The sequence below is a fragment of the Malaclemys terrapin genome, chromosome 13, assembly GCF_027887155.1.
Source record: "Malaclemys terrapin pileata isolate rMalTer1 chromosome 13, rMalTer1.hap1, whole genome shotgun sequence".
NCBI lineage: Eukaryota > Metazoa > Chordata > Testudines > Emydidae > Malaclemys > Malaclemys terrapin.
Window position 1 is genome coordinate 37,616,912 of NC_071517.1, and position 12,777 is coordinate 37,629,688.

Below are 12,777 nucleotides of genomic sequence, written 5' to 3' on the forward strand. Positions count from 1 at the left end.
GCTGTGGTGGTGGGGTAACGTTGGAGGCCGAGGATAATGTTGGATATAGTCCGGAATCTGGCCTCTGGGAGATATGCTCTGGCGTGTGTCAAGTCCAGAACCGCTCCTATGAATTAGATTTTTTGGGTTGGAGATAGTGTGGACTTGGCCTCGTTGAGTAAGAGGCCGAGCTCGAGGAAGGTCTGCCTGGCAAAGACCACCTGAGCCTCCACTTGCGCCCTAGACCTGCCCTTGATGAGCCAATCATCCAGGTAGGGAAACACCTGGAACCCGTGCCTGCGTAGGAAGGCAGCCATGACGGCTATGCACTTCGTGAAGACCCTTGGGGCTGCTGACAGACCAAAGGGCAGAACCGTAAATTGTAGATGAGCGTTGCCCATGAGAAACCTGAGGTAACACCTGTGCCGAGGGATTATCGCAATGTGAAAGTATGCGTCCTTTAAGTTGAGGGCGGCATACCAGTCTCCTGGATCCAGGGAAGGAATGATGAAGGACAGGGAGAGCATGCGGAACTTGAGCTTCTTCACAAACTTGTTGAGACCGCGCAAGTCTAGAATGGGTCTGAGGCCCCCTTTCGCTTTCGGTATTAGGAAATATCGAGAATAGAAGCCCTTGCCCCGTAGCTCCTGAGGAACCTCCTCTACTGCCCCTGATGAGAGGAGGGACTGAACTTCTTGAAGTAGAAGTTGCTCGTGAGAAGGGTCCCTGAAGAGGGATGGGGAGGGGGACTGGTGGGGCGGGAAGGAGGAAAACTGGATAGAATATCCCCTCTCTACCGTGCGAAGCACCCAAGCGTCGGACGTGATCTGGGCCCATGCACGATAGAAGGGGGACAGACATGACGAAAAGGTAAGGTTGGTAGGATCCAGAGTTCTGACCAGTAGGTCGTCCTCGACTGGGCCATCAAAATGGTGGTCTAGATCCCAGTGTAGGGCTTGGTTGGGTAGAAGACTGGCCGAAGGGCTGCTGTTGTTGCCTCCTCCTGCCCGTCCTTGGCCTTCTGCGCAAGGCATCCCCTTGATTTTGAGGTTGGTATGGCCGAGGGGCCTGCGGTGGCTTAAACTGTCTACGCTGAGTGACAGGGGTGTGGAGGCCTAGTGAACGGAGAGTGGTCCGTGAGTCCTTTAGGCTATGAAGCCTCTTATCGGTTTTCTCCGAGAAGAGCGTGGGCCCTTCGAAAGGGAGGTCCTGGATTGTTTGTTGGACCTCGTGAGGGAGGCCGGACACTTGAAGCCAGGCTCCACGCCTTATGACCAGACCAGTCGCCAACATGCATGAAGCTGAATTGGTCGCGTCCAGGGCCGCCTATAGGGAAGTCCAGGTAACCAATCTTCCCTCCTCAACCAGGGCTGAAAACTCAGTTCGCGACTCCTGTGGAAGGAGGTCCGTGAACCTAGAAAAAGCCGAGCACGTGTTGTGTCCATAAGAGTTCACTATGGCTTGCTGATTGGCAATGCGCAACTGCAGGCCCTCCGTTGAATAAACCTTGCGCCTGAACAGGTCCAACTTTTTGGCCTCTCTGTTTTTAGGCGTAGCCCCCTGAAAACCCAGGCGTTCCCTCTGGTTGGTGGCATCCACCACTAAGGAGTCTGCGGGAGGGTGTGTATAAAGATGTTCATAGCCCTTGGTTGGAACGGAATATCGCCTCTCAGTCCTTTTGGCCGTAGGGGCCAATGAGGCAGGGGTTTGCCACAAGGTGCGGGATGTGTCCGTAATGGTCTTTATGAGAGGCAGGGCTACCCTGGATGGGCCTGACGGGGTCAGGATATCAATCACCGGATCCGTGTCCACCTCGATCTCCTCAGTCTGGATCGAGAGGCTTTGGGCTGCTCGAGTAAGCAGTTGTTGGAGGATCCTATTGTCCTCCAGGGCTGATGCCGCTGAAGTTCCCGCTACCGCCTCGTCCGGAGATGAGGAGGAAGAGATCCCTTCATCTACCCCCTCTCCCTCTACCAGGGCCTGCGGCACATGGTACTCAGCCTGCGCGGCCGGTGCAGACTCGGGATGCGGCACCGCGGCCGGTACCAGGGTCGACACCGAGTGACAAGGCATGCTGGGCGGTGCCTGCGGTGTTGGAAGCAAGGTCCCCGTCGGTGCCGTTGTCTGGCTAGGCGGTGCTGTGTCCCTTTGTGGCACACTCCTGTCAGACGGCGGTGCTGGTGGTGGTGGCATTAGCGGCTGTACTGCGGACGTCGAAGAGACAGATGCGGCTCGTGAGCGGGGTCTGTACGCCTGACCCACTGACTGGTGGTAGGCCCATGGCATCCAGAACGGCCACTGGGGGGGGCGGTTGCCACTGCTGCTGCTGCCACCGTGGTGGGTATGGCTGGGCACTCGTATGCGAGAATGATCGCCTACTTCTTGATCTGTTAGAGCGGTACGAGTCCGCCTCCGAGTCCGAAGTTTCCGAGTAGGAGGACATAGGAGGCGCGGTACCCACTGTCGCCATAGAGGGTGCTGTCTGCACCGGTGCCGCTAGAGTGGCACGGCGCAGGGAGCACGGCGAGAGCAATGCCGGTTTACCCCTAGATTGATAATGGGGCCGAGCAATAGCCGGAGGTTCTTGGCACCAGTGCGGCGACGCCGGCACCAGGAGGTTCAAGAGTCTGAGGCGGCCTTGAATGCCTCCAACGTCGATGGGAGGCGCACTTCCTCCATCGTGTCCGGGGATCTAGGCTTTTCTGGACTCGACCGTACCCTCTCTGGGGCGGGAGTCAACGGGATGGACGGATGGGTCTGTGGCGCGAATTGTCCTGTAGTAGACATGGACGGTACCGGCCCTTTACAGTCCCGGTGTGCAGAACGATCCCTCACCGGCCTGTTCTTTTTAACTGGCACTGGCGATGGGGAATGGTGTCTCATAGAGGACGGTTTCTTGTGCGCTGACTCTCTCCGGTGCCGGGGTTTGGTGGCCTTGGCCTCACGATTCATCTCTGGTGCCGGAGCATTGTGCACCGAAGATGAAGTGCTCGGTGCCATCTCAGTAGGCCCGGGATCTGATTGCGGCCGCGGGGCCGCCTCCATTAGGAGGACTTTAAGTCTCTGCTCTCTATCTTTGAGAGTCTTGGGGCGAAAAGCCCTGCAGATACTGCACCTGTCTTTTTGGTGGCTCTCGCCTAGGCACCTCAAGCATGAAGAGCGCGGGTCACTCTTCGGCATGAATTTCCCGCAGTCTAGGCAGAGTTTGACCCCAGGGGACCCGGGCATGCCCCAGCGGGGCGACGAAAACTTGGGGAACCCCCCCCAAATAATAACTAACTAAGCTAACAGTTAACAACAAACTAACTAACTATTTACAACAACGATGGAACACTGCATGATTGCTGAAGAGCAAGCGAAGTTCCAGCTAGCCGTCACTGGCAGTAAGAAGGAACTGAGGGGGTGGAGGGTCGGCTGACCCCTATATACAGCTCCATGAAGGCGCCACTCCAGGGGGCACCGAAGCCGATTCTACGGACACTGCTATAGTAAAATCTTCCGGCTGGCGTGCACGCGGCGCGCACACACCTGCTTGGAATGGACATGAACAATCATCGAAGAAGAAGCATACTTTCTCCAGCAGGGTCAGAGACATGGGGATGTCAGAGCCCAGAGAATCCATTTCATGAGCCTTGGAGACAGGTATTTCCCCCCTCCTCCCCTCCCATGTCTGAGCGGCACATCTGAGTTCGGCATAAGTGTTGACTTTTGTTTTTGTCAGTGGGTGCTTTTGAAGAGGTGTATGTGTTTGGGGTTGGGGGGGGAGGGAAGCTATTTTCAGTGTATTTATACACTTCTTTCATATTCTAGTTATTGAATATGTGCCTATGTGATGTTCCCCTAATGTTATCTGCACCAGTGATTTGCTAGGTCACTCCAATCCTCGACTCTGGGAGTCAGCCTTACCCTGGTCTGCTGTGAGAACCCCCAATCCTGGGCTATTCACACACAGCTTCTGGCATGTAAGCTGCTCCCAGCAATGGCAGTGAGCACTTTTGGCCAGCAGGTGCTTGAATTGTGCAACCGAATTACACTAGTCAATATCTCTGGTCCCAGACACAACCCTAGGAACCTCCATCTTGCAGTGTCCAGTTATGCCCAATGGATGCTGCATGCTTATATGAGTTCATCAATTGAACAAAGAAATTGATATGTACCAGGCTTGTTCTCCCAAGGGGAACCTCTGACACACTTCAAACCAAACGCACTGCTTCCAGGTAGAATAAACAAACAAATTTATTAACAACAAAAGATAGATTTTAAGTGATTATAAGTCAAAGCACAACAAGCCAGATTTGGTCAAGTGAAATAAAAGCAAAACGTATTCTAAGCTGATCTTAACACTTTCAGTGCCCTTAGAAACTTAAAAAAACAACAAGGAGTCTGACACATTATATAATGCCTGCATCTGTAACTTTCACTCCATGCCAAGTGAGGTTTTTACCCACGAAAGCTTATGCCAAATAAATCTGTGAGTCTTTAAGATGCCACCAGACTCCTTGTTGTTTTTGTAGATACAGACTAACACAGCTACCCCCTGATACTTAGAAACTTAGATGCGTCTCACCACAGGCTGGCTGGTTGCCCATCAGCCAGGCTCTCCCCTTTGATCAGCACTTCAGTCACTTGGTGGTGGTGTCTGTAAATGAAGGTGGAAGAGAGGAAGAGCATGGCAAATGTCTCTCCTTTTTATCACGTCCTTTCTTCCCTCTTGGCTTTGCGCCACCCGCTTCAGAGTCAGGTGAGCATTACCTCATTGCAGTCCCAAACTGACCAAGGGAAGGGGGGGTGACTCATTCGAGTGTCCAACAGATCCTTTGTTGCTGCCCAGGCCAGTGTCCATTGTTCCTGTGAGGCTGGGCTGGGTTTGTCCCATACATGCCCTGATGAGGTATGAACTGCCCCTCTGCTCTTGGAGAGTTTTGCCTGGGTCTCTGCTCCTGAAGAAGTGAGGTTTTTCCCCTCAAAAGCTTATGCCCAAATAAATCCGTTAGTCTTTAAGGTGCCACCAGACTCCTTGTTGTTTTTGCTCCTGGAGAGTTTTTGCCTGAGTTTATTTTAATCCATGAGGACACATTTTCAGCCTCATAACTATACACTCGAAATTACAACCTATAACATTACTATAACAACAATGCTCAGTGTATCATGAGCCTTCCAAAGAAACCCGACATGACAAACTTTGCATTGGATACCTCACAATCATATTATAAGGATGAACATGGGGGTGCAGGGTGTTCCCCCGAGGTACAGAGCGTCACAGTCTATCATTGGTATCTTTACTATTTTAAATTAAATAAAAAATAAAAATAAATAAATTTTAATAGCGATTCAATTGTTATGAACTACATAATTACATTCTCCTGAATTACAGTATATTAAAATCATTGCAATCACCTAACATCCCCATTTAAAAACATTATGTCTCACTGTAGCTTTCTGGATGAAATTGTCAGCAATCTTATTTACATCTAGTTCCCTGGTATTGTTTTGATGCATGTGAAGGACAGTTACGTTATTCAGTTGCATCTGTCCCATTGTTGACAGGAGATAATTTTTAAATCTTCTGAAGCTGGAGAATGAGTTCAGGATGATACAGGCACAGTGAGAAGGATTCTTATGAATTTGAAGAGTTCTGTAAATGACTCCAGGATCTCTTTCTTGATTGGTAACAGCTAATTTGGGTATCATCATTTTGTATGTATGATTGGGATTATATTTTGCCGTGTGTATTACTTTGCATTTAACATTGAATTTCATCTGCCATTTTGTTGCCAATTCACCCAGTTTTGTGAGACCCCTTTGTAATTCTTTGCAGTCTGTTTTGGACTTAACAATCTTGAGTAATTTTGTATCATCTTCAAAATTTGCCACCTCACTGTTTACTCCTTTTGCAGATCATTTATGAATATTGTCGAACAGCACTGGTCCCAGACCCCAGTACAAGCCCCTTGGGGGACACCCCTATTTACTTCTCTCCATTCTGAAAATGGACCATTTATTCCTACCCTTTGTTTCCTATCTTTTAGCTGGAGTGCCTGGAAATGCTTTCAGGATCATCTAATGATCCTTAATTTAATTTAATGACAAGCCTTTTGTTATCTTAAATCACCCTGCCTCTGTTTATAAACAAACTCCCTGCCCCACGGGCAGAAGTTGCTAGCAGCACAGAACTCATCACATTCCACACTCAAGCTCTGACTCCTGGGTGCTGAGCACCCCCTATTTTTTTCGGGGGTGCTTGAGCCCCAGAGCACCCACAGAGTCAGCACCTATGGAGTTGGGATCTTAAACCCCACACCCAGAAGAAAGGGAGGTTTTATAGAATTAATATACATAAAAAATCCAAACAACAAACAAACCTTTCCCTGTAAACAACTATGAGTGTGTGAATAACAACAATGTAAGATCCACTGCATAAAAATAAAAAATAATCTTGTAATATTCTATATACAACATTTATACTCTGTGGAGATTATTAATTCTCCCCGCCCAGCACAAAAGGTTTCCTCTCCAGTCCTCACCTTCTCCTCCCCTCCACCAGATCTGCCCATCTCAGTCTCTGACCCTGCTGAATGTTAGAGTCCTCCAGGGATGCTGAGAATAAGTGCTGAACAAGCTGGTCAATATCAGTTTCTGATCTAGCCTCATCACAATCTTCTTCCTGTTCTGATGAGGCAGAAGCCCTCTGTAGCCTCCAGGGTTATAAAGGTTGTGATGGTAGGTCCTAGAGAAGCCCATTTGTTGATGGGATTCTAGTGGGATATCTCTCTCCCCACCACCCACCTCATCTCATGGACACAGTTGGAGTTGGGATTTCCAGACCCAGAGCCAAGGACAGATTCTATCCCCAGCAAAAGTGGCCGGTGGGAAAGTGAAGATTGGGGCCTCGTTATCTGCATAGCAGAATGCCACCTGCCCTGCTTTGTAGTCCAGAGAAACCCAGATCCTCCTGGGGTTCCGGCTCAAGGAGAGAGGGACCTCAGGGGAGGTGAGAGCCCGGTACTGATCCAGACACCGCTCGACAGCCCAGATCCCCTCCTCAGGGTTAAAGTCGATCAGTCCCTTCCTCCTCCGTGATTCTCTAGCCATCCCCACGGCCCAGCATTCCCCACCTCCCACCTCCACATCCCAGCAATGTCTCCCCGAAGTGAACCCCTTATATTCCAGCACACAGGGAATGGGATCAAATCTCTTGGGATTGTCAGGCAGATCCTGCTGGGTGTCTCCACATCGCACACTTTTCCGATCCTCAGACAGGACGAGTCCGGGATAAACCGTGTCTGGATCCAGAGTCACATTCTCTGGGGAGAGAGAGAATAAGAGCATTAGGGGCAGAGCTCAGCCCTGGGGGAGACTAGGACCATTTCTCACACTCCCCAGCAGCCCTATTCTGGTTGGGACATTCCCAGATTTTCTGCCTTTCTGTCCTGACCCTAGAGTTCAAGCTGATGGGACGTGTCCTCATGAAGGTCTCCTTTTCATGGGGGTTTGGGGGATCAGTCAACAAAGTCTTTTGTCCTCTGATGTTACACAATGACCTGTCTGGTGTCCAAGGGCCTTCTTTTTGTGGGGCAGGAGATGACACCTCTTTTGGTAAACCAGTATTTCACACTCGGTGTGACGTGCCATTCCATATTCTTTATGAAAATATGCTTATGATATGAATATGACATAACTGAGATATACTTTATGCCAGATGGCTCATGTGAGAAATTGTTGGAAAGGTTATGATTTACTGAATATGATTATCCATTTGTATGCATGTATCATTTCTGTATCTGACGTTAGGAATATTGACTATGTATCTGTAGTTCAACTATGCTACTCTGGGTGACGCCCACTGCCAACACTTCAGGTACAACAATGGAAAAGCCAGACAGGGCAGATAGCCCATCAGTAAGGACAATGAACTGTGAAAAGCTTGGCCTTCCCATGGATGCTCCATATTGCCCTGACTCATGGATGCTGTAATCTTACATAGTCAGGTTGTCTTGTGGCCTGATACAAAAACATTACCTGGGACTTCTTGTAACCATCCATTGTAAGAGGGGGAGATGGGGGTCAATCTAGGGAAACAAAGAACTCCCACCTTATGCAAATGCTATTTAAGGGTGGGGAGTGAGGTAATCCTGATGGTCAGTTTTCCCCTGCTACCCCATCCAACAACAACTAAGCTGGAAACAACTAAGACTGAACTGGGGGAAAGAACTGGACCGAGGCTGGAAGGGCATCTGGCCTGTGAAGAAGATTATTAGAACCACATTTAGGGTGAGAAATACTATTTGTAACCAATTTCTTTAGTGAAACTAGCTTAGTTTGTTTGTTTGATTTAATTTGCTTAGTAATCTGCTTTGTCCTGTCTGCTACCTCCTTAACAATTTAAAACACATCTCCTATAGTTAATACATTTATTTCTGGTTTACAATGTAACCCAATTTATGTGATTTCTAACTGGGGCAGGGCGATAAGTTGTGCATTCGCTCCTTCACATTGAGTGAAGAGGCGAATTTCATATAATTTTGGGTTTGTACTCCAAGGAGAGGTGGAAATCTGGGTGCTGTAGAAAATCCCTTAAGCTGAGTCTTCCCAGAGCTGATCTGCAGCTGGGTGTGGCCCTGCCTGTGTGTGTTAGAGGAGGTTTTAAGAGCCTGGCTCAGCAAGACAGGTTAAAGGGGGCCCAGGCTGGCAGAGCAGGTAGACTCAGTGGTATCTCAGCACACCAGGTGACATCCCAGGGGGTCCAAACCGTCACACTTGGTATTGCTTCTCTCCTGACTGGGGGGTTTACAGTTTCAGAGCAAATACTTAAATATTACCTTGGAACATGGGCGTGAAGGGGCACACCCTCCCGCTGACAGAGATGAGACTAAGGGCATGTCTACACTACAAAATTAAGTGGACCTAAGTTACGTTGACGCACAGCCGCTGACATCATTAAATCGCTTTTGCATGTCCACACTACGCTCCTTGGTTTGGCGGTGCGTGTCCTCACCAGGAGCACTTGCTCTAATTCTAAGCTGACCCTGCGTCAATGTAACTGCATCAGCCTAAGAGCTCTGCTTCCTCACGGAGGTGGAGTTATTAAGGCGGTGTAGCGGGTGAGTTACGTCGGGGGCAGCAACATTTTAGTGTGGACGCTTACAGAGCTCGGTTGAAGTAAGCTGCCTTGCATTGTCCTAACTCTGTAGCGTAGATCAAGGTTAATGAGATCCTCTGAGTCTATTCAACATTGCCCAGAGATGTGGGAGCTTATTACAGAAGATTCTACCTCCTTTTGGAAACTAAGACTGTAACTTATTTGTGTGTGTGTTTAAGCTTGTAAATAACTTTCACTTCTTTTTCTGAATTACTACATCTTTAGATAATTACTGGATTGGCTACTAGCATTGTCTTTGAACATAAGAACTGTCCTACTGGGTCAGATCAAAGGTCCATCTAGCCCAGTCTCCTGCCTTCCGACAGTGGCCAATGCCAGGTGCCCCAGAGGGAATGAACAGAACAGGTAACCATCAAGTGATCCATTCCCTGTCGCCCATTCCCAACTTCTGGCAAACACAGTTTAGGGACACCATCCCTGTCCATCCTGACTAATAACCATTGATGGACCTATCCTCCATGAATTTATCTAGTTCTTTTTTGATCCCTGTTATAGTCTTGGCCTTCACAACATCCTCTGGCAAAGAGTTCCACTGTTTGACTGTGCAGTGTGTGAAGAAATATTTCCTTTTGTTTGTTTTAAACCTCCTACCTATTAATTTAATTTCATGACCCCCTAGTTCTTGTGTTATGAAAAGGAGTACTTCCTTATTTTCTTTCTTCACACCCATCATGATTTTATACACCTCTATCATATCCCCCCTTAGTCGTCTCTTTTCCAAGCTCAAAAAGTCCTAGTCTTATTAATCTCGCTTCCTATGGAAGCTGTTCCATACCCCTAAACATTTTTGTGGCCCTTTTCTGAACCTTTTACAAATCCAATATAAGATGTAAGATCTAAGGTGTAATTTCCCTGGGATAAAAGACTGGTTCTTTGGGACTGTGCGTAACCTGAATATTGGTGTGATTTTTGGTTTAAGGGACCCTCTATCGCAAAGGCCAGCTTGCCTGGATGGCAAGATAGACTGGAGCACCCAAGGGGACGGTCTGTGACTCCACGCAAAGACTGTTCTAGTGCCTGAGGGGTTCACACTCGATACCTGGTGGGTGAAGTAAGCCACTCCAGAGAACGTGACACCAGGAGGGAGAGTAAATGACTCTGGTCTATTTAATGCAAAGTGCGTGCAGACCCTGCAGAGCATGTTTCAAACAGAGAGCAGATGGGAGGTGCAGCTCCAAGTTCACTTTCTACCTCCTCTATATTTTTTTATAGACTGTGAATTCTTTAGAGCGGGACACTCTTCACATGCAAATTCTCAGCACAGATATGACATAAACATAGCAGAGGACTACCTCTGCTGTAGTGAAGGTTAAGCACGTCTTTCTGTTTAAAGGGTGCTTATTATAACCCCTGTAAAATCTGCCCAGTTGCTCAGACTGCATTGAAATTTGTTGTGCTTCATGAGGCTGTGTGGTCGAGCTAGTGATCTAAAGTTGGAGTCATTTGTCCAAGGAGTTTCTAAGATACAGACCCTTGAAGAAAACAGCTTTTCAGAGTCTACCGAATAACCCTTTGGGGGCAGCAAAATTTAAAATTGGGAATTTTGAACCTATGACCCCCACTCCCGATCCTGTTATTTCTTAGTTGTCCCCCGCACTCAGTTGAACCCCGGGTTCAATGGCTCCTCCTGTAAGGTTGGGAGAGGGGCCTTTAGATGCAGGACTTCAATGAGGCCCCTTCTGAGGCCACCCTGACACCACCCCTTCCCTGAGGCCCCACCCCTGCGCTGCCCCTTCTCCCCAAGCTCCCACCCCCATACTGTCCCTTCTCCCGAGGCCCCGCTTCCGTGCTGCCTCTTCCCCCCACTTTTAAAAGGGGGGGGCATGGCCCTCTGCCCCATTCCAGCATCCCTGGTTAAGTATTATCATCATTATCTGGCCACAGTCGTGTCACAAGTGCAAACTTACATGATAATTATAACTGCCTAAAGGACCCTACCGCCTACCCACAACATTGCTCTCTGTGGTCAAAATCTTGAAATTCACCCCTTAAAACCTCCCTCAAGGCTAGGGTGACTAGATCAGCACTATAAAATATCAGGACACGGGGTGGGGGGGGAGCAAAAAAAAGGGGGGGCGGAGCAAAAAAAAAAACGGGAGTTTCAAAGGGGCCGGGGGCATTGGCAGGCCCCGGCCATGCGCGCTGCCCTCCCCTGGAGCCTCCCACCCCCCAGCCCGTGATCGTCGGGCTCAACAGATAGTGATCAATGGCTCCATGTCTAGTTGGCAGCTGGTTTCTAGGGTCCTGGGGCCAGTTTTGTTCAATATCTTCATTAATGATCGGGAGGATGGCGTGGATTGCACACTCAGCAAGTTTGCAGATGACACTAAACTGGGAGGAGTGGTAGATACGCTGGAGGGTAGGGATAGGATACAGAGGGACGTAGACAAATTAGAGGATTGTATGTCCTGGGATGGTTGCGAGGCTGCAAGGATGTTGGATCCATTGCTGGGAGATGCCTGAATGAGAGAGGAAAGGGAAGGTTTCAGATCAGTTTATATTAAATACTTGAGTGTGTCTCTGTGCTTCTCTGTCTGTTTCTCTGTCAAAAGTAAAACACAGGTCTATGAGTTCAGAGTGGTGATGCTGTTATAAATATGAAAGCCTGAAATCCCGTCCCTTGTCCTTTCCCCCTCTAGACACTCTACCGTCCGCACTGGAGACAAAAACAGGGGAACTCCTAGGAGCACACAGACAGGGTGAGGTTGCCTGTGGTGATTGTCTTTAAATTATGAGAAAATTCCAGAGAAAAAATCTTCATGAGATTGTAGCTAAAGTTACCAACTAAACCAACAGCCATCATGACACACAGCCCTACAAATAAACCCATTAAAGAGTGAGGTGAACCCAAGCTGAAGTCACACACAAACTCCTGACAGTAACCTTGGTGCTGAGTTCATGTCCAGGCTGATTAACAGAACACTCACTGAACAGCACCCAGACAGAGCTCTCTGCCCTGAGGGCTGACCATCCCTCTGCTTTACCCCGGTGCAGGGGGTCTCCCCATTGCTCTTCTCCAACATCCTGCCTTTCCTCTGGGCAGGGCTGGGCTCTCCCATTGGAGCTGCTCCCTGCTTCCTGGATTGGGGAGATGTTCTCCCTCTGACACTGCCAGCTCCTTCCTTCTCTTTGGGCTGGGGATGAGGCTACCCCACTGAATTCTACCTCCTGTTCTGGTTTTCAGCAACTCTTCCAGAATTCTGCACATTCCTCCCTGTTCCCTGGCCTGGGAGTGGAGGATGTATTTAGGGGAGGGAGCTTCTTTTAAGAGTTTAAAGTTGTTACCTGCCTCCTCTGCTCCCTCCTCACTAAAACTTTCTTTGCTGTGTCTCTACTGCTGGGAATGGAGCAGCCCCATGAGAGGAGCTGGGAGCTGAAACCTCTACAAATAAATGCGAAACTAATGAAATCCCATTACACAGAGTGTACTCCCGCCTCACTGGAAGAGTCTGACACCTCAGTTCCTGGCTGTTTCTCTGCTACTGGGAATGGAGCAGCCCCTGCAGGTGGAGCTGAAGTCTCTGCAATAAATAAGAAACTAATGAAGTGGGTCCCATTAAACAGGCTGTGGAACTGCAGTGACATCTCTGCTCAGTCTCAGGTGCCCAGGGGTACGTCTTCACTACCCGCCGTATTGG